This window comes from Erinaceus europaeus, chromosome 17 (genome assembly GCF_950295315.1).
Source record: "Erinaceus europaeus chromosome 17, mEriEur2.1, whole genome shotgun sequence".
In the NCBI taxonomy this organism is placed as follows: domain Eukaryota; kingdom Metazoa; phylum Chordata; class Mammalia; order Eulipotyphla; family Erinaceidae; genus Erinaceus; species Erinaceus europaeus.
Window position 1 is genome coordinate 76878417 of NC_080178.1, and position 25715 is coordinate 76904131.

Genomic DNA, 25715 nt, shown 5'->3' on the forward strand with positions numbered 1-25715 from the left:
CAATTCCACTTTGAAAAACTGTTTAGCATTTTCTTTAAAACCTTTTATTCATTAATTTTGGATAGGGACTGAGAAAAATTGACAAAGAAGGGAGAGATAAGAGAGGGGAGAGAAAGAGAAATAGACCTACAGTACTGATTCAACACTTGTGAAGCTTCTCCCGCTATAGGTGGGGACCAGAGCCTTGAACCCAGGTCCTTGTGCACTGTAGTGTGTGTACTCAACCAGCTGTGCCACCACCACTGCCTTAAAATACAAAGCAGAGTCCAGGAGGTGGCAAAATGGTTAAAATATTGAACTGTCAAGCATGAAGGCCGGAGCTTGATCCTGGGAATACCATGTACCAGAGTGATATGCTCATGCTTGCTCTCTCTCAAAAATAAGCATTTTTAAAAATAAAAATAGGGGGCTGGGTGGTAGCACAGTGGGTTAAGTGCACAGGGCGCGAAGTGCAAGGACCAAACTAAAGATCCCGGTTCGAGGCCCCAGTTCCCCACCTGCAGGGGAGGCACTTCACAGGCAGTGAAGCAGGTCTGCAGGTGTCTGTCTTTCTCTCCCCCTCTCTGTCTTCTCCTTCTCTCTCCATTTCTCTCTGTCCTATCCAACAGTGACATCAAAAATAACTACAACAATAAAATAACAAGGTCAACAAAAGGGAATAAATAAATAAATAAATAAAACTTAGGTCCTTGTGCCACCACCCAGGCTCTAAAAACAATAGTGTTAAAATACCAAACAAAGAACTTACAGGTTTCACTCCTGGGTATTCCAAAGAAATTAAGACTTACGTTAACATAAAAGTTTGTACATTATTTATAGCAGTTTTACTTCTAAGAGCCAAAAGCTATAAACAAGTTAGTCATACTTCAGTGGGTGAAATGGTTAAAGTAATTGACCGTCTCCATTCCATGGAATAGTACCCAGCAATAAAAGAACATTTTATTGAAGTGAGAAAACAACTTGATGCAATCTGCAGAATTATGCTAAGAGAAAAACTCCAAAAGGCACATAGTGCATAGTTTCATTTCTATTGTCATATAGTCCAGTGGATTGTCAATTGCTCTGGAAGTTCATAGAATTCTAAAAATGGAACAGGAGCCAAGAGATGGCTCATCTGGGATAGTTCACATCTTATCAAGCATGAGGACAGATTCAAGCCTTCAGACACTCATGCACAGGGGAAGCTTCATAAGTGGTGAAATGGTGCTGTGGACCTCTCTTTCTGTCTTTCTCTCTCCTCGGTCTGTCACCCTCTATCTAGGAAAAAGAAGAGGAGGAGGAAGAAGAAGAAGAGGAGGAGGAAGAAGATGAAGAAGAAAAAGGAGGAGGAGGAGGGGAGAGGGAGGGGAAGGGGAAAAGGAAGGGAAAGGAGAATGAGAAGGAGAAGGAGAAGGAGAAGGAGAAGGAGAAGGAGAAGGAGAAGGAGAAGGAGAAGGAGAAGGAGAAGGAGAAGGAGAAGGAGAAGGAGAAGGAGAAGGAGAAGGAGAAGGAGAAGGAGAAGGAGAAGGAGAAGGAGAAAGATTCCGGGAGCAGGGGAACCACATCCAGAAAAAAAAGCAACTATATAGATGGTTTCTAGGGGTCACGTACTGAGAAGTAAAGGTGGGTGCGTAGAGGAGAATGTGGGGGAAACGTGGGGAATCTTCATGGTGATGAAAATATCCTGTATCAGGGGCCAAGCATTAGCGCAGCGGGTTAAGCGCACGTGCCGTCAAGCGCAAGGACCGGCATAAGGATCCTGGTACGAGCCCCCGGCTCCCCACCTGCAGAGGGGTCACTTCACAGGCGGTGAAGCAGGTCTGCAGGTGTCTGTCTGTCTCTCCCCCTCTCTGTCTTCCCCTCCTCTCTCCATTTCTCTCTGTCCTATCCAACAACAACAATAACAACCATGGGCAACAAAATGGGGGAAAATGGCAGCTAGGCACAGTAGATTCATAGTGCAGGCACCGAGCCCCCGTGATAACCCTGGAGGGAAAAGAAAAACATCCTGTATCAATGTCAATGTCCTATGTGAGACATTGTTCTATAGCTCTGCAAGATGCCATCAGTGGGGAAATGAGCATATTAGCCCAGTTTTTCCAGAGAAACAGAACCAATGGGAGCTGTACGTAAAGATGTGGGTCTCGACATACATGTGTGAATGGATATTTGCTCCTGTAGCTGTGAAGACTGAAAAGTTCGGTGATCTGCCCCCTGGAATAAAGTAGCGACCCAGTGCTAAGTCTAAAGCCAGAGGCCCTGGACCTAGGAGCACTGATGTCCAAGGACTGAAGATCCAAGGACTGAAGATGGGTGTCCCAGCTGACACAAAGAATGCAGAGGCCCCCTTGCTCTGCCTTTGGGATCTACTGCATCTTAAAGTTATCTAGTCTTCAAGAGATTGAGTGAGACCCACCCACATTGGTGAAGATGGTCTTCACTCAGTCTACAGAGTCAAATGTTTTTCTCCAGATAACTTGGCAGATATACCCAGAAATAATAGGTCCTCCACTAGCTACCCGGACATCACGTTTCCCAGTTAAGGCCATCTATACAATAACTTGCTTGATTGTGTGCAACCCAGGTTCAAGCCTGCCCCCACCCCTGTACTGAAGGAAGCTTAGGTGTTGTGGTCTCTCTCACCCTACGTCTCTGTCTCTATCTTAAAAGGGAAAAAAAACACTAGATAAGAGCTACATAAGGACATACAATTACCTGATCATAAAACTCTTTGAATTAGAGAGTCGGGCAGTAGCACAGCAGGTTAAGCGCACATGGTGCAAAACGCCAAGCACCGGCATAAGGACATGGGTTCTAGTACCTGGCTCCCCACCTGCAGGGGAGTCGCTTCCCAGGCGGTGAAGCAGGTCTGCAGGTGTCTGTCTTTCTCTCTCCCTCTCTGTCTTCCCCTCCTCTCTCCATTTCTCTCTGTCCTATCCAACAATGAAGACATCAACAACAACAACAACAATAATAACCACAACAATAAAACAAGGGCAACAAAAGGGAATAAATAAATATATTTTCTAAAAAAACGCTTAATTAGACATCCTAGAGAGTGGAGTACACACCATCATGTGTGAGGACTTGGTTCAGAAGCTCAACCTCCTCTAAAGAGTACTTGCTCAGGAGAAGCTCCTAAAGGGGAGAAGCAGTGTCTCTCCTCTCTCTTTCTCCCTTTCTAGCACTCTCTCTCTTTCTCTTTCTCCTCAGTCTCTTTACTCTGAGACAATGTCAAAAAAATAATAACTGTCATGTTGGAAAGCTCACTGGTCACATGCCTTACCGTGCACGTGACCCAGGTTCAAGTCCTGGCATCACATAAAAAGTGCCTCTTCCTCTCTATGTGTCTCTAGCTGAATGAGAAAAGTGGCCAGGAGCAGTGAAACCCCTCATGCGCCAGGCTCCAGCTCTATAACATAAATAAATCTTGATTTTAAGGTACTACGAGCTCCATTCAATTATAAGTATGTGGGGTGGAGAGAAAGAGAAACACTTCGTTACATTTCATCACTGATTATAAAATGATACCTTAATTTCAGAAAAGTTAAAATGTGAGGCAGCTCATCGTAGAAACCAGGAAATATATTCTGTGTGTATGTATTTGTGTAATGATACCTATCAAATATAGGCAACTATTTGGAATAAAAGGCATCAAAAGATAAGCAGTGTTCATCTCCAAGTGTGAGGCTATGACCAGTCTCTTTAGTTTAGTTTAGTTTTTAGTTTATCATCATCTCTTTTTTCTATAGTAAATACATATTACTTGTGTCCTTTTGAAAGCACATAGTATTTGAAAGAAAAATATTTAGCCTGACCTTGCTTGCAATGCTTAAATCCACTGCTTGAAAACCTGTACCCAGTCTACAAATAATTAGTTGTTTTAGTCTTTCATATCATAGAAATCAATATCTCCCAAAGCTGCCCAGACAGGTTCTAATTATTAGCAATGAGAGATGTTGAAAGCAAAGGTCTGTACTGTCTGTGCCTTCAGAGGGTTTAAGGACATGGATTTGGTCCCAGCATAGGTCAATTAACTTGGCTTATTCATAGAGGAAAACAGTAAAAGTCCACTAACCACCTGGCTCAGAAGGGCCAGGTACTACTCAAACATAGTCCACAAGAGACACAAACATGGGAAAGCAAACAGGCAACACAAATCCATCTCTCCAAAGCACTCCCTTTCAGAGCAGACAATTCCTCCTTTCCTCAACTGCTCATCAGGGAATATAAACAGGTTTTAAAACAGTGTTACAATTGGTTGCCAGAAAGTGAAGTGTCAGAAAGCAATGGCTTTCACAACCAAGACTTCAAGTTCCCATTAGCTACTCTGATGGAAACCTAACAAGAAGCATAAAGGAAATTACGAGGGGGCGGGCAGTAGCGCCCATGGCATGAAGCACAAGGATCCTGGTTCGAGTCCCCCCCCCCACCCCCTCATGGCTTCACAGGCGGCGGTGAAGCAGGTCTGCAGGTGTCTATCTTTCTCTCCCCCCTCTGTCTTCCCCCTCCTCTCTCCATTTCTCTCTGTCCTATCCAACAAGCAATGACAGCAATGACAACAACAATAACAACAAGGACAACAATAGGGGAAAAATAGCCTCCAGGAGCTGTGGGTTTCTACTGCAGGCACAAAGCCCCAGCAATAACCCTGGAGGCATGGAAAAAAAAGAAAAGAGGGAGTCGGGCTGTAGCGCAGCTGGTTAAGCGCGGGTGGCGCAAAGCACAAGGGCCGGCATAAGGATCTCGGTTCGAGCCCCGGCTCCCCACCTGCAGGGGAGTCGCTTCACAGGCGGTGAAGCAGGTCTGCAGGTGTCTGTCTTTCTCTCCCCCTCTCTGTCTTCCCCTCCTCTCTCCGTTTCTCTCTGTCCTATCCAACAACGACAACAACAATAATAACTTCTTCTTCTTCTAGCGTCTGCCCTTCTTCCGTAGCCAGTCAACAGCGTCAGGTGGAGCCGGATGTCAAGTTTCGAGACCTCCTTTGAATCTGGAGAGGCGGCAGTCGTGGACTATGTGGGTCATAGTCTGTCTGGAGCCGCAGGGGCAGTACAACAATAAAACAACAAGGGCAACAAAAGGGAATAAATAAATAAAATAAATATTTTTAAAAAAAGAAAAAAAAAAACCCTTGGACAGTTCAACTACCATTGAAGGGGTTATTTCCATGGTGAAAAGGGCAAAGCTTTCTGCAACATGTCACTCCCCGAGTGTCTAGGGAGGTCTCTCATTTGCAAGACAGAGATGTCACTCAAGGAAGAACAAAGAAGTGAGGGTCTGTTGTTGGTTATCACAAACAACTCATCTGAAGACAGAAAGCAACAGTTGAATCTCACTGCACTAAAACTATGGACCAAAGCAACTCCCTTCAAATCAAAAACTCTTCCTGATGCATCTCCAAGGCTTGAGCACTAGTGAGTGTCACTTGCCCTTACCACTCCACACCATAGACTCAGCCACTGAAGCAAAGGCAGGTCTGGAGGAAGTTCTAGGCTGCATCTTCACGTTTGTTCTGACAATCGTAGAAGTAGCATGCTTCCAGGACTGGGAGAAATATGAATATTAAAGAGAATGGGGAAAGCGCCTTAATGTCTTAGAGTTTAAGAAGGCAATAGATTCTGATTATTATTATTATAACCAAGTTATTTGGGAGCTCGGTTTACTTTTGATAATCCCATAGTTAGGATTTATTGTGACATATATGATACATACATATATACATACCATCATGACGACTTATGTCATTTAGTGCTAGTTACAAACAATAGATACTGATCCGACAGGTTGATTCTGATCTAATTTATTATTTGGGGGGGGGAGTTATTTTAAGAAGTGCTTTAACAATTTAAGCCCAGTGTCAGAATTCAATCAGTTTACAAATTTGAAACATTACGTGCTTAGACTAAAGGAATACGTACTTAGAAATGAAATCTAGGCAGGTAAAAAACTCGAGACATTCTGTTTCTCCCCTGGCATATTGAATAAATAGTGATTCATAAGATTATAAGTTAATGGGGAGTTGGGCTGTAGCACAGCGGGTTAAGCGCAGGTGGCGCAAAGCACAAGGACCGGCATAAGGATCCCAGTTCGAACCCCGGTTCCCCACCTGCAGGGGAGTCGCTTCACAGGCGGTGAAGCAGGTCTGCAGGTGTCTGTCTTTCTCTCCCCCTCTCTGTCTTCCCCTCCTCTCTCCATTTCTCTCTGTCCTATCCAACAACGACGACAACAACAATAATAACTACAACAATAAAACAATAAGGGCAACAAAAGGGAATAAATAAATAAAATAAAATAAAAAGATTATAAGTTAATAAGAGTATTGTTTAACACCATCCAGAGAGGAAAAGCAATTACAGAAGCCAGTCCTTCCACCTTCAGCTTGCCATAAAGAATTTTGGTCTATCCTCCCAGAGAGACAAAGAATAGGAAATGGAGGGGATGGGACAAGGAACTCTCATGGCAGGAACTGTGTGGAACTGAACCCTTGTTATCTTACAATCTTATTAGTCATTATTAAATCACTAATTTAAAAAGTAGCATACTTGCTGAAACAGAAGTCTCAGGTTTGCCTTTCTTCTGTTTTGTCGCTTTTTCTAGCTTCCCAACAGCTGTGTAACAAATTCACTGAATTAAATCCTTCTGGTTGCTTGATTAGACCCTGATTGATACATTACCGGCTCTAATGCTAACCTTTGTTTGTTGTTTTTGTTTATTTGTGTTTTGGTTTTCTGGCCAGAGTGCAGCAATCACATGCTCTTTTTCTTGTGGGTGGAGTCCACCTCTGGTCCAAAAAGCTATGTCGGGGCCTAACCCCAAGTTTTCTGGTGCAGTTGAGAACAGGAGATGCATAGAAGCTGGCTAGAGGTAGTGGAGTTCAAAAGGGGGTGAGGAGGTATAAAGTGACAAGTGTTGATAGTTGAGAAAGGATTAAAAAGAGATTTGGGGGAGTCAGGTGGTAGCGCAGTGGGTTAAGCACACGTGGCGCCAAGCACAAGGACCGGTGTAAGGATCCCAGTTCGAGCCCCCAGCTCCCCACCTGCAGGGGAGTCGCTTCACAGGCGGTGAAGCAGGTCTGCAGGTGTCTGTCTTTCTCTCCCCTCCTCTGTCTTCCCCTCCTCTCTCCATTTCTCTCTAGCAATGACAACATCAGTAACAACAACAATAATAACTAGAACAATAAAAAACAACAAGGGCAACAAAAGAGAAAATAAATAAATATAAAAAATTTCTTTTAAAAAGAAAGAGATTTGGGCAGAGTTAGCAAAAAGGATGAAGAGTAAAGCCTGATATCAGAATTCAGAAAGAAATCAGTAACCAATGCTTACTATGACAACCTTCTAGGAAAAAGCCAAGACAGGTTTACTTGCTGTCACTTATAGTCAGTACAAGGCTGAGAGTCTATGACAAAAGACATGAACATTTCAGAAACACCAGGACAGTGAAGGCAGAGATGTCTGTAGACAGAGGGCTGGATAGTATAATCAAGTATAATCACATAATGGGAGGTAGGAGCAATTCTTCTTTCCCTTTCTTTTTTAATTTCTTTATTGGGGGATTAATGGTTTACAGTCAACAGTAAATACAGTGGTTTGTACATGCACAACAATTCCCAGTTTTCCACATAACAATACAACTCCCACGAAGTCCTCCTCTGCCATCCTTGTTCCAGGCCCTGAATCCACCCCCCCTCCCCAGAGTCTTTGACTTTGGTGCAGTACACCAAACCCAGCCCACGTTCTGCTGAGTGTTTTCTCTTCTGATCTTATTTTTCAACTTCTGCCTGTGAGTGAGATGATCCCCTATTCATCCTTCTGTTTCTGATTTATCTCACTTCAACCTCCATCCAAGATAGGGTGAAGAAGGTGAAGCCACCATTTTTAATAGCTGAGGAGTATTCCATTGTGTATATAGACCACAACTTACTCAACCACTTACCTGATGTTAGACACCTGGGTTGCTTCCAGGTTGTGGCTATTACAAATTGTGCTGCTATGAACATAGGTGTACACAGATCTTTTTGGATGGGTGTGTTGGGTTCCTCAGGATATATCCCCAGGAGAGGAATTGCCAGGTCACAGGATAGGTCCATTTCTAGCCTTCTGAGAGTTCTCCAGACTGCTCTCCACATGCGTTGGACCAATTGACATTCCCTCCAGCAGTGCAGAGGGTTCCTTTGTCCCCACAACCTCTCCAGCATTTGCTGCTGTTACCTTTTCTGATGTATGGCATTCTCACAAGAGTGAAGTGGTATCTCTTTGTTGTCTTTATTTGCATTTCTCTGACAATCAATGACTTGGAGCATTTTTTCATATGTTTGTTGGCCTTTCGGATTTCTTCTGTGGTGAATATTCTGTTCATATCCTCTCCCCATTTTTGGTTGGGCTCATTTGTTTTCTTGTTGTTGAGTTTGGCAAGCTCTTTATATATTGAGGAGAAATTCTCTTTCTAAATTTGACCATAATGTGATATATCCCCACACTACCCCTTTTTATTTTCTTAATAACTATACTTTGTTTCATGATTAGTATATTATACTCATTTTATTTGGAATTTCTCCCTTTTTAAGTATTTATTTATTTTCCCTTTTGCTGCCCTTGTTATATTGTTGTTCTAGTTTTTATTGTTGTTGTTATTGATGTTGTCATTGCTGGATAAAAGAGGGAAAAATGGAAAGAAGAAGGGAAGACAGAGAAGGGAAGAGAAAGACAGCTGCAGACCTGCTTCACCACTTGTGAAGTGACTCTCTTGCAGGTGGGGAGCCGGGGGCTCTAACAGATCCTTATGCTGGTCCTTGTGCTCGGTGCCACCTGTGCTCAACCCGCTGTGCTACCGCCCAATTCCCAATTTCTCCCTTTTTAAACAGTAAAATGATACATGTCAACTGCAGTGCACCATAAAAACATGGCAGGAATTTTTACTTTCATACTTTCTATGTTTGCACATTCTTATACATATACCTATTGTCACTTGCACATATAAATACACACATATATTAATATATCAAGCTGTTATTTTTCTAATATCATTGATTTTATTTTGGATTTCATTTATTTATTAGTGAGAGAGAAATGAGGAGAAGGAGAACAGAGAGAGAAGGGGTGTGGGGAACCAGAGCATTATTCGGACATATACAATGCTGGTGTTAGAACTCAGGACCTCATGCTTAAGAGTCCAGTGCAGGTAGCACAAAGCGCAAGGACCATCATAAAGATCCTGGTTCAAGCCCCCAGCTTCCACCTGCAGGGGAGTCGCTTCACAAACAGTGAAGCAGGTCTGCAGGTGTCTGTCTTTCTCTGCTCCTCTCTATCTTCCCCTCCTCTCTCCATTTCTCTCTGTCGTACCCAACAACAACGACATCAATAATAACTACAATAAAACAACAAGGGCAACAAAAGGGAGTAAATATTTTTAAAAGTAAAATAAAACATTAAGAAATGCAGCGACATATTCTGAGATACAGAAAAAATTATAGCACTAGGTATAATAGATAGCTCTGAAATCCAAGGGGAGGGAAGTAGGAGTGGCCCATGGATCTTTTTAATATCACAAGCAGGGGCTGACTTACGGTATTCGTGCTTCTTGTCCTAGCAAGGTTTACAGTTCCGACGCTTGAGTAGATTGCTGTTTTCCAGGTTTTAAAATTTTTTTTTAAATATTTATTTATTCCCTTTTGTTGCCCTTGCTGTTTTATTGTTGTTGTGGTTATTGTTGTTGTTGTTGGATAGGACAGAGAGAAATGGAGAGAGGAGGGGAAGACAGAGAGGGGGAGAGAAAGACAGACACCTGCAGACCTGCTTCACCGCCTGTGAAGCGACTCCCCTGCAGGTGGGGAGCCGGAGCTCCAACTGGGATCCTTATGCCGGTCCTTGCGTTTTGCAACACGTGCGCTTAACCCGCTGCGCTACTGCCCTACCCCCGTTTTCCAGTTTTGACGGTAAACAAAACAGCCATTGCTGGAGAACAGTGTGGTAGCCGCCCAGACAAGAGCTGAGAATCATTGGGACTCAAATGGTTGCTAAACAAGGAGACAGTAACAGCTGCAGTCAGCAACCTAGGAGCAATTTCTCCCGGAAATGAGAGCAACTGGGATTCTCGAGTACATGTACCCAGAATTTATGAAATAAAACAAATAGATGCCAAACCAACAAGATAACTCAACTGGATAAGGCACATTCTTTGTGTGACCTGGGCCCAAGTCTGGCCACTACCACACCCAGCAAGAGTCTCCAGTGCTGTTATCTCCTCCCTCTTTCTCCCTCTGTCTTTCTATTTATCTGTGTATTAAAAAAAAAAAAAAGTAGACTCAGAGAAGTCTAGGGAGAAAACAAAAAACAAGAACTGGGGTGGTGGGATCACAGAACTTTGGTGATGGATGTGGTGTGGATATGTATATATGCATATGCTCTTATCATCTTACTAAGAATCATTAAGCCACGGGAGTTGGGCGGTAGCGCAGCGGGTTAAGCGCATGTGGCACAAAGCACAAAGACCGGCATAAGGATCCCAGTTCGAGCCCCCAGCTCCCCACCTGCAGGGGAGTCCCTTCACAGGCGGTGAAGCAGGTCTGCAGGTGTCTGTCTTTCTCTCCTCCTCTCTGTCTTCCCCTCCTCTCTCCATTTTTCTTTGTCCTATCCAACAACAACGACATCAATAATAACTATAACAATAAAACAACAAGGGCAACAAAAGGGAATAAATAAGTAAATATTAAAAATAAAAATAAAATAAAAGAAAAGAAAAGAATCATTAAACCACCAATAAAAAATAAAACAACAAACAAACGCAAAGCCCGGGGCTGCCTCCCGCCTTAGGATAGCCCACTGACCCCAAGTGTATTTCTTTGACCTGGCTAGGCTCTATTTTCACATTATAAATGTTCCCCACTCCATTTAAAAAAACAACAAACAAAATAGCAAAGTGAAAGGATCCAGTGCAAAGAGTTGGTCACAATGGACGTTTGCCACCCAGATCGTTCCTCACTGATTAAGACAGGGTCCTCAGCTGCTAGAACTACTGGCAGCTGGAGGCTTGAATCTGTCTTCTGGTATCTTCAGCTGGAACTCAGGATGGTCCACATCTCGTACCTAGTTCCTGCAGGGCATGAAGGTGCAGCCTCTCTGCTCCAACTCAGGACAACTCTCAGACTCCCTGGTAGGATTGATTAAGAGACCCTTATTGTGGCCACATTACAGTTCAGTTCAACTCCTTCCTCTGCCCAACTCTACTTTTGTTAATCCTCCCTGGTAGGGAATTCGCAAGATCTATCTCAGAGTTGGGGGGTGGGGTGGGTGGGTAGGGGAGTCATTCAGATCACAATAGTTCTGTTTTCTTTCTTTTTGACAGAAACACAGGAGTGTGTGTGTGTGTGTGTGTGTGTGTGTGTGTGTGTGTGTGTGTGTCTGTGTGTCTGTGTGTGTTAATACAGATGTTAAGAACCCCTAGGTGATCAATATCTGGAAAGCTTTTACTTCACCAGTGATATCAGCACTGTTTTCTTGAGACCCCATTGCATTTGCTGAGTACCAAAACCAGGCAAGAATTTTTTGGTGTGTGTGTGTGTGTGTGTGTGTGTGTGTGTTTCTTTTCCCCAGTTGTAATGGCCATTTCCTCTCTCATTCAGCTCTTGGTTACACAGGGCCTGAGGTTTTTTTCGACCCTGTTTTTCCAGAAAGCCACCAGTCCCACTGTCACTTTTCTCCCTTCACCCATAGTCAATAGGTTCCAGATGCTGCTAGGGCTGTGGAACACAATCTAGTGTCTTCAAGAGGAGGGAGACTTAAATTTCTCAAGCTGACAGACACCCTCTTGTGTCTTTCCTTTGCATCTGTTGCTTTTCTCTCAGGATCACGGAGTTAAGACACATCCATTCTACGGCTTCGAGTTCTGTGGCCCACTGGGACCTCAGCACCTTTTCGTAGCAAATCTCGGTATTAGTGACTTAAGATACTTTCAAAATCCTGTGACCCTTCTCCTTCCATCTACCCTACCTTTCTCCAGTTGGTTCTTGTGTACCAACTCCAAGTTGTTTCTAAGTGAAGTTATGTTACATTTATCCTTATTTTTTAAGGCTATTCATTGTGATGGTAGGGATACAACCATTCCTGCTCAGAATCTCCCTGAGGCCCAAGTTGGCAGCTGACAGCTGGTCTGACTGAACACATTCCACTGGAACAACAACCCAGAGCTCATGCCTTTGGATAAGGAGTATACTAACAGCATTCTTTTTTTATGTAGGAAGGCATCCAGGTTTTGTAAAGACCCACTATATTAAGTGTAGCAAAGTGAATGAACCTAACGAGTAGACTACTCTTTAACAGAGACTCTTCAAAGGTCACTAGACAGGGGGACAGAGAACCACAACCCAGCCCCTTTAAGACACGAGGCCCTCGTGTATTTCTAAATCAAAAGCCACACAACACGGAACCTTCTCCATCCAACATTATTGTTGACCTAAGTCCTAAGAACCACCTGACTCACTTCTTAACCTTCCCCCAGACTCCTGCCATTATAAGCCGTTTTCCCCTGCTCCTCCTCCTCCTCTTCCTCTTCCTTCTCCTTTTCCTCTTCTTTCTCTTCCTTCTTCCTCATTTATTTTAATGAGAGATGAAGAAAGAAAGGAAAGAAGAAAGAAAGAGGAAAAGGAAAGGAAGGCAGATTATTTCCAAAGCACTGCTTAGCTCTAATTTACGGTGGATTGAACCTGTGACCTCGGAGCCTCAGGTATAAAAGCTGTTTGCATAACCATTAGGGTGTCTCCTCAGCTTCGGTTCATTTTCCCTCGACTCTCCCTCCGGGCAGAGCCTGGCGTCAGTGCAGAGCAGTAGAAAAAGTAGACAAAGATTAACTTTCCATAGATCACTCCTTCATTGCAGAAACTTCTTGACTTTTGCTCAGTTTTTGTATCTGACCATAGACACCATTTCTCTAATGTTGAATTCAATGTGTTTTGTTCTGTTGCTGAGTTAGACTTTAGACATGCTTGTGTTCAGACAAATCCAAGAATTTTGCACCGCAAAACCCTGGGAAACTTTGAAATTGGGGACATCTGATGTCACTGAAGACAGGAATATGGGGAATAAGTAGCAGGGGGGGGGGAAGATTATTTGAAAATCTTCTTTAAAAATTATCTTTATTGGGTAGAGACAGCCAGAAGTCAAGAAGGGAGGGAGAGATAGAAAGGGAGAGAAACAGAGACACCTGCTGCTCTGCTTTACAACTCACAAAGCTTTCGCCCTGCAGGTGGGGACTGCGGGCTCAACCCCTGTCTTTGTGCACTGTAACATGTGTGTAACATGTGTGCACAACCAGGTGCACCACCACCACCAGGCCCCTTGAAAAGTCTTTATAATGACCACTTAGATTCCCCAGGGCTTTCCCCTACCCCTAACGTAGCATTGCTAACTAACTACCTTTCCATCACCTTTTAAAAGAAGTAGAACTGGAGGCGGGCAATAGTGCACCTGGTTAAGTGCACATGGTGCGAAGTGCAAGGACCCGCACAAGGATCCCGTTTTGGGCCCTGGCTCCCCCACTTGCAAGGGGGCTCAGCTCGTTTCACAAGTAGTGAAGCAGGTCTGTGGGTGTCTATCTTTCTCTCCCCCTCTCTATCTTCCCTTCCTCTCTCGATTTCTTTCCGTCCTATCCAACAACAACAAGGGCAACAAAATGGGGAAAATGGCCTCCAAGAGCAGTGGACCATGTCCCAGGGAAAACCCTGGGGGTAGGGGAAAAAAGTGGTAGCGCACAGGGTTAAGCACTGGGCGCAAAGCTCAAGGACCTGCGTCCCTCCGGCTTAAGCCCTCCACTCCCCACCTGCGGTGAAGCAGGTCTGCAGGTGTCTAGCTTGCTCTCCCCCTCTCTGTCCTCGCCTCCTCTCTCCATTTCTCTCTGTCCTATCTAACAACGACAACATCAACAACAACAACAATAATAACTACAACAACAATAAAAAACAAGGGCAACAAAAGGGAAAAAATATTTTAAAGGTAGAAAAAATAGTAAAACCATATATTCTCTTAAGAGGCTAGGTCAAAGGCTGTGGGATTAGAGAACCAGAGAGAAGTGAAGATAAAGAAAGGGTTAAACAGAATTTTCCATATATACAATTATCAACCACTTCCACCTCTTTGGATAAATTCCCAGAAGGCTAGAAGTCAAACTTATAATAAACTCTCTTAAGATTTCTCTGACCAGAAACAGAAGGAAGAATATGGGATGATCTCACTCTCAGGCAGAAGTTGAAAAACAAGATCAGAAAAGAAAACACAAGTAGAACCTGAACTGGAATTGGCGTATTGCACCAAAGTAAAAGACTCTGGGGTGGGTGGGTGGGGAGAATACAGGCCCAAGAAGGATGACAGAGGACCTAGTGGAGTTTGTATTGTTATATGGAAAACTGAGACATGTTATGCATGTACAAACTATTGTATTTACTGTCGAGTGTAAAACATTAACTCCCCAATAAAGAAATAAAAAAAAAATTTCTCTGACCAACTAAGTAACCAAACTAGATAGTCAGATAATAACATTTGGAGATTTTCTCCCCTCTTCCAAAGAAAAAGAAACAGGAAGCTAACAGGAAGCCCAGTAGCGGTAGGCCACATCCCCCAACAGGGAACTCTGATAAACCTCACTGTTCACAACGAACGGGCAGGGTACGTAGGAAGAACTACTGGCATGGAATGCCAACAGAAAGAGCTCAGACATGACACATGCGGGTGAAAACTTCAGGCACTGTAATCAGTACCTACGAAGAGGTAAAATAAGATGTAGTCATCATGAAGTCAGAACAGAATGTATATAAATCTTTTTAAAAAACAGTGGTTTTACTAGCTTCCTTGAAGCCATGGTAGCAGCTCGACGTTCATGCCACTGACAATGGGTGTAAGAGCAGGAGTCTAACTGTGACCCATGAAGCCTGAGATGATTTCTGCAGCCATCTGTGTGTGTCCGAAAGAGACCAGATTCCCAGAGAGCAGATCCCAGGAGAGTAATACTTCCGCAAAATGTCCCTTAAGTAGTTTTTCATATCTTAAGTTATTACAGTCCGCCCCCCTACCCCACCCCTGACCCTCAGGTTGTTAAGTCGACTGCTAATCACACACACTTGGGTCTTCCTCCTTATTGGCTCCGACAATTAATAGTCATCATGGGTCAGTATTCCCAACAAGAATGCCACTTGAAAGCAAAGCAAAACAAAAATGGGAATACTAATGGTGGGATAATCAGGGAGCCAGAAAGAGTTTTGAAACAACAGCCACAACAGCAACAAAAATAATAATAACAGAAATAGGGATGGCAAGATAGCTCACTTGGATAGCGGGTGGCTTCACCATGTTTACAACCAAGTTTGAGCCTATGACCCACTAATTAAAGAAAGCTTTGGTGCTGTTTCTTTCTTTTCTGCCCCTCAATCTCTATGTAAATATATATATATATATATATATATATATATATATTTAAATTTAGAAATTTAAATAAATATATTTAAAATTTAAAAAACAACCAAAATTTTAAAATTCAAGAGTTAGAAGAGTAAGTTAAAAAAATAACTCCCTTAAAAATGAAAATTTAAAACTAGAAGGTCAAGGGTTGGAGAGAAAGTTCAACATATAAGAGTATATGATTTGTATGCCTGATACTCCAGAGCTCCTAGGTTGAATTCCTGGCACTGTCCTAACACAGAGAGGAGCTGTGCTCTGGTCTCTCTCTTCCCTAAATAAATAGGGGCTGGGAAACTGAGTGCCACTGGGTGATCTTCTCCAGAAGGATGCCTTACATGAGCTGTTGTGTCTTAATGTGAAAGCTTCTCTGCTATCTATATTGGGGGATTAATGTTTTATAGTTGACAGTAAATACAATAGTTTGCACATAACATTTCTCAGTTTTCCACATAACAAGACAACCCCCACTAGGTCCTCTGTCATCCTTCTTGGACCTGTATTCTCCCCGCCACCCACCCCAGAGTCTTTTACTTTGCTGCAATACGCCAACTCCAGTTCTGGTTCTACTTGTGTTTTCTCTTCTGATCTTGTTTTTCAACTTCTGCCTGAGAGTGAGATCATCCCATATTTATCCTTCTGTTTCTGTCTTATTTCACTTAGCATGATATCTTCAAGCTCTATCCAAGATGGGCTGAAAATGGTGAAGTCACCATTTTTAATAGCTGAGTAGTACTCCATTGTGTGTATAGACCACAACTTGCTCATCTGCTGAAGTTTTAATCAGATTTTTTTTTAATTTTATTAGTGACTTAATATTGATTCACAAAATTGTAAGAGAATGGGGGTATAATTCCACACTGGGGGCCAGGCAATGGCATACCTGGTTAAGTGTTCACATTACAGATCACAAGGATCCAAGTTCAACCCCCTGGTCCTCACCTGCAGGGGGAAAGATTCACGAGTGGTGAAGCAGGGCTGCAGGCATCTTTCTGTCTCTCTCTCCTTCTCTCCCCCTACCATCTCAATTTATTTCTGTATCTATCAATAATAAATATTAGAATAATTCTGCATCATTGCCACTACCAGTGTTCTATATGCCCATTCCCTCCATTGGAAACCATAGCTATTTTCCCAATATTGTAGATATGGGTAGGCTATTATTTCTATAATTATCTGTCTATATTTATACATATTTGATCATTTTTCCTATGGTCTTGCCCTCTCATCCTTTCTAAGTCTCTCCTACACCTATGACTCCTTCCAAATGTCCTTCTTCTTTCCCTCTTCTCTCCTGGTCCTGATGAAATTAGAGTTCAGAGCCCTCTGCTCATCTTCCCCTAACATTTCTCCCTCCCTCTCTGGGAGAATGGACCAAAATTTGGACGGCCTGGCTTCTGTAATTGCTTCTCGCTGGACATGGGCATTGGCTGGTCGATCCATACCCCCCAGCCTGTTTCTATCTTTCCCTAGTGAGGTAAGGTTCTGGCTTGGGAGTGATTGTATTTTGCAGAAAACTGAAAAAGTTTTTACACATGTATCCATAATAGCATTAACTGTAAGCCATTAATCCCCCCAATAAAATAAAAGGAGAGAAGGGGGAAATGAAAGTAGACCACTACTTCACACCATACACAAAATTAACTTAAAGTGGGTCAAAATCTGGATATTAGACTGGAAGCTAACTAGTACACAGAAGAAAATATCAGTGAAACACTCCAAGACCTTAACTTCAAAGATGTATTTGGAGGCTCAGCCCTATGAGTAAGTAAAACTAAAACAAGAGTAAATAAACTAGATTCCATCACATTTAAAAGCTTCTTGTAAAATATGAAATTCTACATGGATAAACAGGCAACCCAGAAACCAGGAGAAGGTATCTGCACACCACACATCTAACAAGTGATGGATATGAAACATCTATGACAATTCAACAAAAAGAAAAGGAACAATCTAATGGAAAAAAAAGGTGGGCAAAGTCTCCGAATAGACAGTTTTCTCTCTCTTTATTTTTAATATTTGTTTATTTATTTATTCCCTTTTGTTGCCCTTGTTGTTTTGCCCTTGTTGGTGTTATTGATGTTGTCGTTGTTGGATAGGACAGAGAGAAATGGAGAGAGGAGGGGAAGACAGAGATGGGGAGAGAAAGACAGACACCTGCACACCTGCTTTACCACGTGTGAAGCGACTCCCCTGCAGGTGGGGAGCCGGGGGCTCAAACCGGAATCCTTACACCAGTCCCTGCACTTTGTGCCACATGCGCTTAACCCACTGCACTACCACCTGACTCCCCGGTTTCTCTTTTAGAGATTTTATTTGTTCATTTATGTATTGGATAGAGACAAAGAGAAACCAAGAGAGAAGAGGATGATAGGGAGAGAGAAAGAGGGACACCTGCAACACTGTTTGACAACTTTTAATGATTTCCCACTGCAGTTAGAGGACTGGGGTTGAATCTAGGTTCTGGTGCATTGTCACATGTGCACTCAAGTGGGTATGCCACTGCCCAACCCCTGAATAGACAGTTTCCTTTTTTAAAAAAGTTATATTTATTGGACAGAGACAGAGAGAAATTGAGGTGGAGGAGGGAGAGAGAGCGAGAGTGAGAGAGAGAGACTTGCAGCACTCGTGAAGTTTTCCCCTGCAGGTGGGGAATAGGGTCTTGGACTTTAATCCTTGCACATGGTAAGGTGCTCTCAAGCAGGCGCACCACCACTTGGCCCCAGTAGATAGCTTTTGAAAGAAGAGATGCACATGGCGCACAAACCTTTGAGAAAATGCACCACTTCACTCATCACAAGAGAAATGCAACTTACGTAAAACCACACTGAGATTCCACCTCACACTGAGAACAGCCGACAGCAACAAAACAGGAAGTGACAAATGATGGTGAGGATGTGGGGAAAAGGAACTCTGTTACTCTACTGGTGGGAATGCACACAGCTACAACTGTTATGAAGAGCAGTATGGATAACTGTGTAACAAATGCAAATACCTTCTTGGGCATTTACCCAGAAGACATGAAAACAATTAATTCAATGGGTCATATGCATCCTTCAATGCTATGTCCATAGTTGCATTATTCACAATATCCAAAATACAGAAGTAACCTAAAGGCCCGTTGACAGATGACCGAATAAAGAGGTTATGGAGCATACACTCAATGGACGACTAGTTGACAATTTTAAAAAGATGCTATTGTGTCCTCCAGGACAAAATGGGGAGAACTGGAAGTGATTATGCTTCGTGAAGTAAGGAAGGAAGTAAAAGATAACTACTGGATAATTTACTTCTATGTGGAATCTAGAGAACTGAAAAACATGAACTTGCAAAAAAAAAGAAAGAAAGAAAGAAAGAAAGACCAAGTGGCTCATCAGTGTCTGAGATCTTAGGAGAATTATGGTAATTTGCCTTGGAGTGGAGAGGGAAAGGGTAGCACAAAGCTTTGGTGGTAGGAGCAGTGGAGGAACTATACCCCTAATATCTTATAATCTCGTAAATCACTATTAAATCAGTCATAAAGTATTTTAAGGCCTTTTTGTCAATGTTTTCTATTATGCATTCGTATCTTTTTTTTAAAGATTTTATTTATTCGTTTTCCCTTTTTGTTGCCCTTGTTGTTTTATTGTTGTGGTTATTATTGTTGTTATTGATGTCATTGCTGTTGGATAGGACAGAGAGAAATGGAGAGAGGAGGGGAAGAGAGAGAGGGGGAGAGAAAGACAGACACCTGCAGACCTGCTTCACCGCCTGTGAAGCGACTCCCCTGCAGGTGGGGAGCCGGGGGCTCGAACCGGGATCCTTACGCCGGTCCTTGCACTTTGCTCCACATGTGCTTAACCTGCTGCGCTATCGCCCGACTCCCTGTATCTTTTTTTTTTAAGATTTTATTTATTTATCAATGAGAAACAGGAGGAGAGAGAAAGAGCCAGATATCACTCTGGTTCATGTGCTGCCGGGGTCTGAACTCAGGACCTCATGCTTGAGAGTCCGATGCTTCATGCACTGCGCCACCTCCCAGACCACTGCATTCGTATCTTTATTATTGTTTTTGTTTTTATTTATTGCCTCCAGGGTTATTGCTGGTGCTCGGTGCCTACACTATAAATCCATTGCTCCTGGCAGCCATCCTTTTCCCAGTGTTGTTGCCGCTGCTGCTGTTATTGTTGGATAGGACAGAGAGATGTTGAGAGAGAAGGGGAAGACAGAGAGATACACCTGCGAAGCAGGTGGGGAGTCGGGGGCTCAAACTGGGATGCTTGTGCTGGTCTTTGCACTTCATACTATGTGCACTTAATCCGGTGCACTACCGCCCGGCCCCTGATTTTTATTTTTTTATTGGAGGGGTTAATGGATTATAGTACAGCTGAGTCATGAATCCAATTTCTCATCTCTCTCTGACAGGTGTCTGCAAACCTCTGTCAACCCCAGCCTAGATCCTTTGCCACCATCATTCAGCATCTTCTATTTTTTTTCAAAGACTAAAATAAAACAGTAGGTAGAAAAATACGCTGAAGTCAGAAGTAATATTAGACCCAGTACACATAATTGCTAAAGATAGGCTGAAATTTTAGTTCTGAGCTTTTTAGAAGCCAGCACAAGTGGGAAATGTAATCACTGATACAGTTTCACAATGTCCAAGAGATAAAAACAAACCACTTACTCAGGAGAACTCTATGCATTCCTGGTACTGAGATGTGAGAGAGAGTTTTCCCATCTGTCCTAAAGAGGACATGTGATGTAGTGAACCACATCCTCATCAACTTGCCCGAGGCCAATGCAACGAGACTCAGTGTTGTTCATGCCTCTCGACACAGGTTAATGCAAATTGCCAGTGCAGAGCCCAGGGGAGTGAATTCTGCGGACAGGTGAGAATCTGCTCACTTCAGAGCACACAGGGTCATGTGTGAATCTGAGTTCCAGACTTGTTTCTTATGACAGTTTTCTCACCTATAAAGTGAGACAAATTAGTTGATGTATATGAAGAACTTATGTGTTTAAAAAAAATGCCTGGGGGGGGGCAGGTGGTGGCGCACGTAGTTGAGCACACATGTTACAGTGCGCAAGGACCTGGGTTCAAGCCCCCAGTCCCGACCTGCAGGGGAAAAGCTTTGCAAGTGGTGAAGCAGGGCTGCAGGTGTCTCTCTATTTCCCTCCCTATCTCTTCATACCCTCTTTATCTCTGTCTCGATCCCATAAATAAAGATAACAAAAAATAAAGAAAAAAAAAGAAATGCCTGGCATACATTAACTCTCAAAATCAAATATAGGTATTCTTCAGAGGAAAAAAAAATTAATGAGCCTTAAATTTTAACCTCACAGTAAACAGAATAGTGCATTGGTGTATAGACATGTAGATCAATGAAATAGACTAAGGAAAATTATCCACACAAGTCCAGCCAAGTAATTTTTTAACTTAATGGAGTTTTTACTAGTGATTTAATAGTGATTCATCACCGGGATCTGTGCAAGGAACCAGGTTCGAGCCCCCAACTTCCCACCTGCAGGGGGATGCATCACAAACAGTAAAGTAAGGCAGGTTTGCAGGTGTCTCTCTTTCTCTCTATCTCACCCTCCCCTCTCAATTTCTCTCTGTCCTATTCAATAAAATGGGGGGGGGGATGGCTTCCAGGAGCAGTGGGTTTGTGGTACCGCCTCCAATCCCCAGCGATAACCCTGGAGGAAAATAAATAAATAAATAAATAAATAAATAAAAGTGATTCACATGATTATAAGATTTCAAGGCTATAATTCCACACCACAACCACCACCGAAGTTCTGGGCTCCGGCCCTACAGTCACCATAGCCAATGTCTTGTTTTTGACTGAAGAATAAAAAGGAATGGAAGAAAGATGACCTTATAAGAGCAATTGGATATGTCAGCCTTATCCATTAGGCCACTGGGGCTTTAGGGGCAATTGGATATCTGTAAGGAAAGAAACTATCTTTCAACCCAAAGTTCACACTGGAAAATAAATTTAAGTTTATTAGACTTAAATGTAAAATATCAAGCGATGAAACTTTTAGGCAAAGACAATGGAGGGATGTGGGGAATTCTTAGATGCAAATTGAGAACATGAATCACCAGAGGAAATGATCTTCAGACTTCATCAAGATCAATTTTTTTTTTTTTGCAAAATATCCCGATAAGAGAATAAAAAAGAGAAGATGCAGACATTAAGAATGTGTTTGCAAACCAACTATGTGAAGGACCATAGAGCACTCTAAGAAATCAACAGTAAGGGGCCAGGCGGTGGCACACCTGGTTGAGCACTCATATTATAGTACGCAAAGACCAAGGTTCAAGCCCCGGGTCCCCACTTGCAGTATGAAAACTTCACGAGTGGGGAAGTAGGTCTAGCTGCAGGAATCTGTTTCTTTCTCTCTCTATCTCTCCTTCCCGTCTCAATTTCTCTCTGTCTCTATCCAATAATAAATAAATATTTTTTAAAAGAAATCAGCAGTAAGAAAACAATCCAGTTAGAAAACAGACAAAAGATACAGTGATTTCTACAAAGAGAACACATAGATGGCAAATAAAAATAAAAACATGTTCAACATCATCAACCATTAAAGAAATATAAATTAGGGTTGTGGAGACAGCATAATGGTTATGCAACAGACTTTCATGTCTGAGGCTCCAAAGTCCCAGGTTCAATTCCCAGCAATGTGGGACTTCAGACACCAGGAAACATTCAAACAAAGGAATTATCTGAAATAATTTAAAAATGATTACAAGATTGGGAATATAGCCCAACATTTTAGAGCACATGCAGGCCTGAGGATCAGGCTTAATCTCCAGCACCACCATATGCCAGAGTACAGCAGTGCTTTGGTCTGTTTCTCTCTCTCTCTCTCTCTCTCCCTCTCCCTCTCCCTCTCCCTCTCCCTCTCCCTCTCCCTCTCCCTCTCCCTCTCCCTCTCCCTCTCCCTCTCCCTCTCTCTCCTTCCTACTCCCTTCCCTTTCCCTTACCACTCATAAAAATACTAAGTCTTTAAAATAATTATCCATTTAAAATTACTTAATTTTAACTATGGAGAATAGCATTACTTTCAGCTAGTATGATTATGGGTGAAACATACTGAATGAAAATGATTTAGTGTTCTTGTCTTCAAAGTTAGATATCTCTAAGTTAACTCGCTATACAATTTGATGTCCTGGGGATCATGATTTTCATTAGTGTTTGTGTGCTGTGTTGAAAATCTAAACATAAGACATCAATGATCTACTATAAGACAGGTCCATGGCACTCCTCCTAATCTTAGCAGAGAAACAGAGGATGCTCTAATACAAGCATAATCTTCCGATTTTCTAAAGTGCTAGAAAGTTATCTTTATGGTTATCCCTCACCCACATATCTATGTGAACACCAATAGTTTTGATTTATAAAAGAATAATAAATTTTAATTTGTTGTAATAATGGCTCTCAAGATCATTTCCCACATAGAAAGTTTAAAGGGGGGGGTGGGGTCGGGTGGTGGCGCACCAGGTTAAGTGCACTTAGTATGAAGCACAAGGACCTGCTCAAGGATCCTGGTTCGAGTCCCTGACTCCCCTCCTGTGAGGATGTCAGTATCCCGGCTTCTCCCTAACTGCAGAAGGGGTCACTTCACAAGTGGTGAAGCAGGTCTGCGGGTGTCTGTCTTTCCCTCCCCTTCCCCCTCTTAATTTCTCTCTGTCCTATCAAAAAAAAAAAAAAAAAAAAAGCCACAGGAACAGTGGATTCACAGTGCAGGGACCAAGTCCCAGCCATAACTCTGGAGGCAAAAAAAAAAAAAAAAATTAAAGAAGTGAGTCTGTTCTTTCAAACTCTTTAGTCCCATGCATTCTCTAGTATCTCATTTATTTCCTTTACAGTCTTTTTTCTTCTCTAGTTTTCTTAATTAATTAGTTATTTTTTTACTTTTGTTTTTTTTCAATGCCAACAGGGTTATTGCTGGTGTCAGTGCCAGCACTATGAATTTATGGCTCTCATCAGCCTCTCTTCCCCCCCTTTCTATTTTATTGGATAGGACAGAGAGAAATTGAGAGGGGAAGGGAGATAGAGGAGAGAGGGGGCCTGGTGGTGGCCAGGTTGAGCACACATGTCACAGTGCACAAGGATCTTGGTTCAAGCTCCGAGTCCCCACCTGCAGAGGGAAAGCTTCACGAGTGGTGAAGCAGGGCTGCAGGTGTCTCTCTGTCTCTCTCCCTCTCGATTTCTGCCTGTTTCTGTTCAATAAATAAAGATAATTTTTTTAAAAAAGAAGACTAAAGCTTTAGGACAGAATTTATTCATGTTTTCATCAACTCTGATTAAAGTTCCGGTCTTGGGAAGAATACAAGGATTCAGGCAGATCTGTCAACGGATGTATGCGGTGTGAGATGGCAAGAACATATCCTTAGGTTAGGTTTTCACTGCAGGAAATTATAAAATCAGATTACTACTCGCAAGGGGGCTTGCTTTGAGAGGTTAGAGTGAGATTTAGAAGTCTCTGTTCACTTACTGAAATGCTTACAGTTCCCATTTCATTGCAGATGAAACAATAATAAATACTGAGCACAGGAAGTTAATCCACATCCGGAGGATTTTATTAAGTTAAACAACAAAAGTTGTGCAGATTCCAGGCAATGAGTCTTATACAAAAATTCATAGCAACCCGTAGACACACTTCATTAAGGTCATAAGTAGACATTATAATGTATCTTTTCACCCTACCTCCATCATGAGTCTAACTGAAGAATTAACAGTAATGGCAAACATCATGCTTGGTTTTTTAGTCAGTATTTTTCTTTTAGTAACATAGCAGATCTAAAACTGTTAGAGACCTATTAATATAGTGTTGTTCACAGAGAAGTATCAAGGGATTTTTCCAATTCTGAAAATTAATTGAATATTTTCTAGACAATTAACTACTTTTATTTTATTTATTTATTTTTTAACCAAAACACTGTTCAGCTCTGGCTTATGGCGGTTCAGGGGATTGAACCTGAGACTTTGGAGCCAGCCTCAGGCATGTGAGTCTCTTTGCATAACCATTATGCTATCTACCTCCATCATAGAATGTAATACTTTCATTAACTCTTTTAACCAGTATAGACTGGGTGTGTAGGAAAGTCTTATAGTTCAAAATATAGCTATCTTATGGTCTTATGTTTATGTATATTATTTTCAAACCTTGTTTTATATTTGGGAATTTGTAATATACTTGTAGTTTATAATGTGAATTTATGTTTTTGGAATATATGTCATGTATGTTAAATAGGACTGTCTGTATCATATGCATATCATAGAGCAAAGATATGCCATGGTGTGCACTGGTAATTCAGCCCTTCAATTAAACAAAATTCTTTGTTTTTTATTGTGGATAGAAACAAAGAGAAATTGAGAGGAAAATGGGAAGGAGGGAGGGTAGGAGGGAAGGAGAGAGAAAGAGAGAGAAAGAAAGATGCCTGCAACTCTGCTACACCGCTCGTGAAGCTTCTCCCCTTCAGGCGGGAGCCAGGGTCTTGAACCTGGGTCCCTGCACACTGTCATGTGTGCGCTCAACCAGGTGCACCACCGCCTGGCCCTATAAAGTTCTGACTTATTGTCCTTGCCAATAAATACTCCCACAGTGATCAATTTAAAACCACAATTAGAGGGAGTCGGAGGTAGCGCAGTGGGTTAAGCGCACGTGGAGCAAAGCGTAAGCACCAGCGTTATGGATTCCGGTTGGAGCCCCCAGCTCCCCACCTGCAGGGCAGTCACTTCACAGGCGGTGAAGCAGGTCTGCAGGTGTCTGTCTTTCTCTCCCTCTCTCAGTCTTCCCCTCCTCTCTCCATTTCTCCCTGTCCTATCCAACAACGACGACATCAATGACAACTACAACAATAAAACAAGGGCAATGAGAGGGAATAAATAAATAAATATTTTTTAAAACACACACACAATTAGAATGCTGCTGGATGTGACACTGGGGAGAGATGTGCACAGTTAGTTTTTACGAGCCAATACAAACAAGTTCCAGTGTGTCACTGTGTCTGTACATGTGTGTACATAAACATGAGGATATAGAGACACGTGTACACACACCAAGGCGGCCCTAGAGCTGAGATGAAGACAAATCAGTGTTTGCCTTGACCACTCACTATTTATGAGACTTGGCAGATGGAGTTGGGGAGACAGAAAAATGATTATGCAAAGAGCCTTTCATGCCTAAGGCTTTGAGGTCCCTGGTTCAATCCCCAGCACTGCCACAAATCAGAGTTGAGCAATGCTCTAGTAAAAAAAAAAAAATTAAAAACCAATAAATAAATAAATTGCAAATCACTTC

General features: G+C 42.4%; 1 long non-coding RNA gene across 1 annotated transcript in view; it reads right to left on the bottom strand.

Moving 5' to 3' along the window:
• Positions 1–20763, bottom strand: part of LOC132533910 (uncharacterized) — a 74138-nt gene extending 53375 nt beyond the window's left edge. The window contains exon 1 of the long non-coding RNA XR_009545672.1: positions 20083–20763. This is a non-coding gene — a long non-coding RNA (uncharacterized LOC132533910). The remainder of the gene's footprint in view (positions 1–20082) is intronic.
• Positions 20764–25715: the final 4952 nt, after the last annotated feature.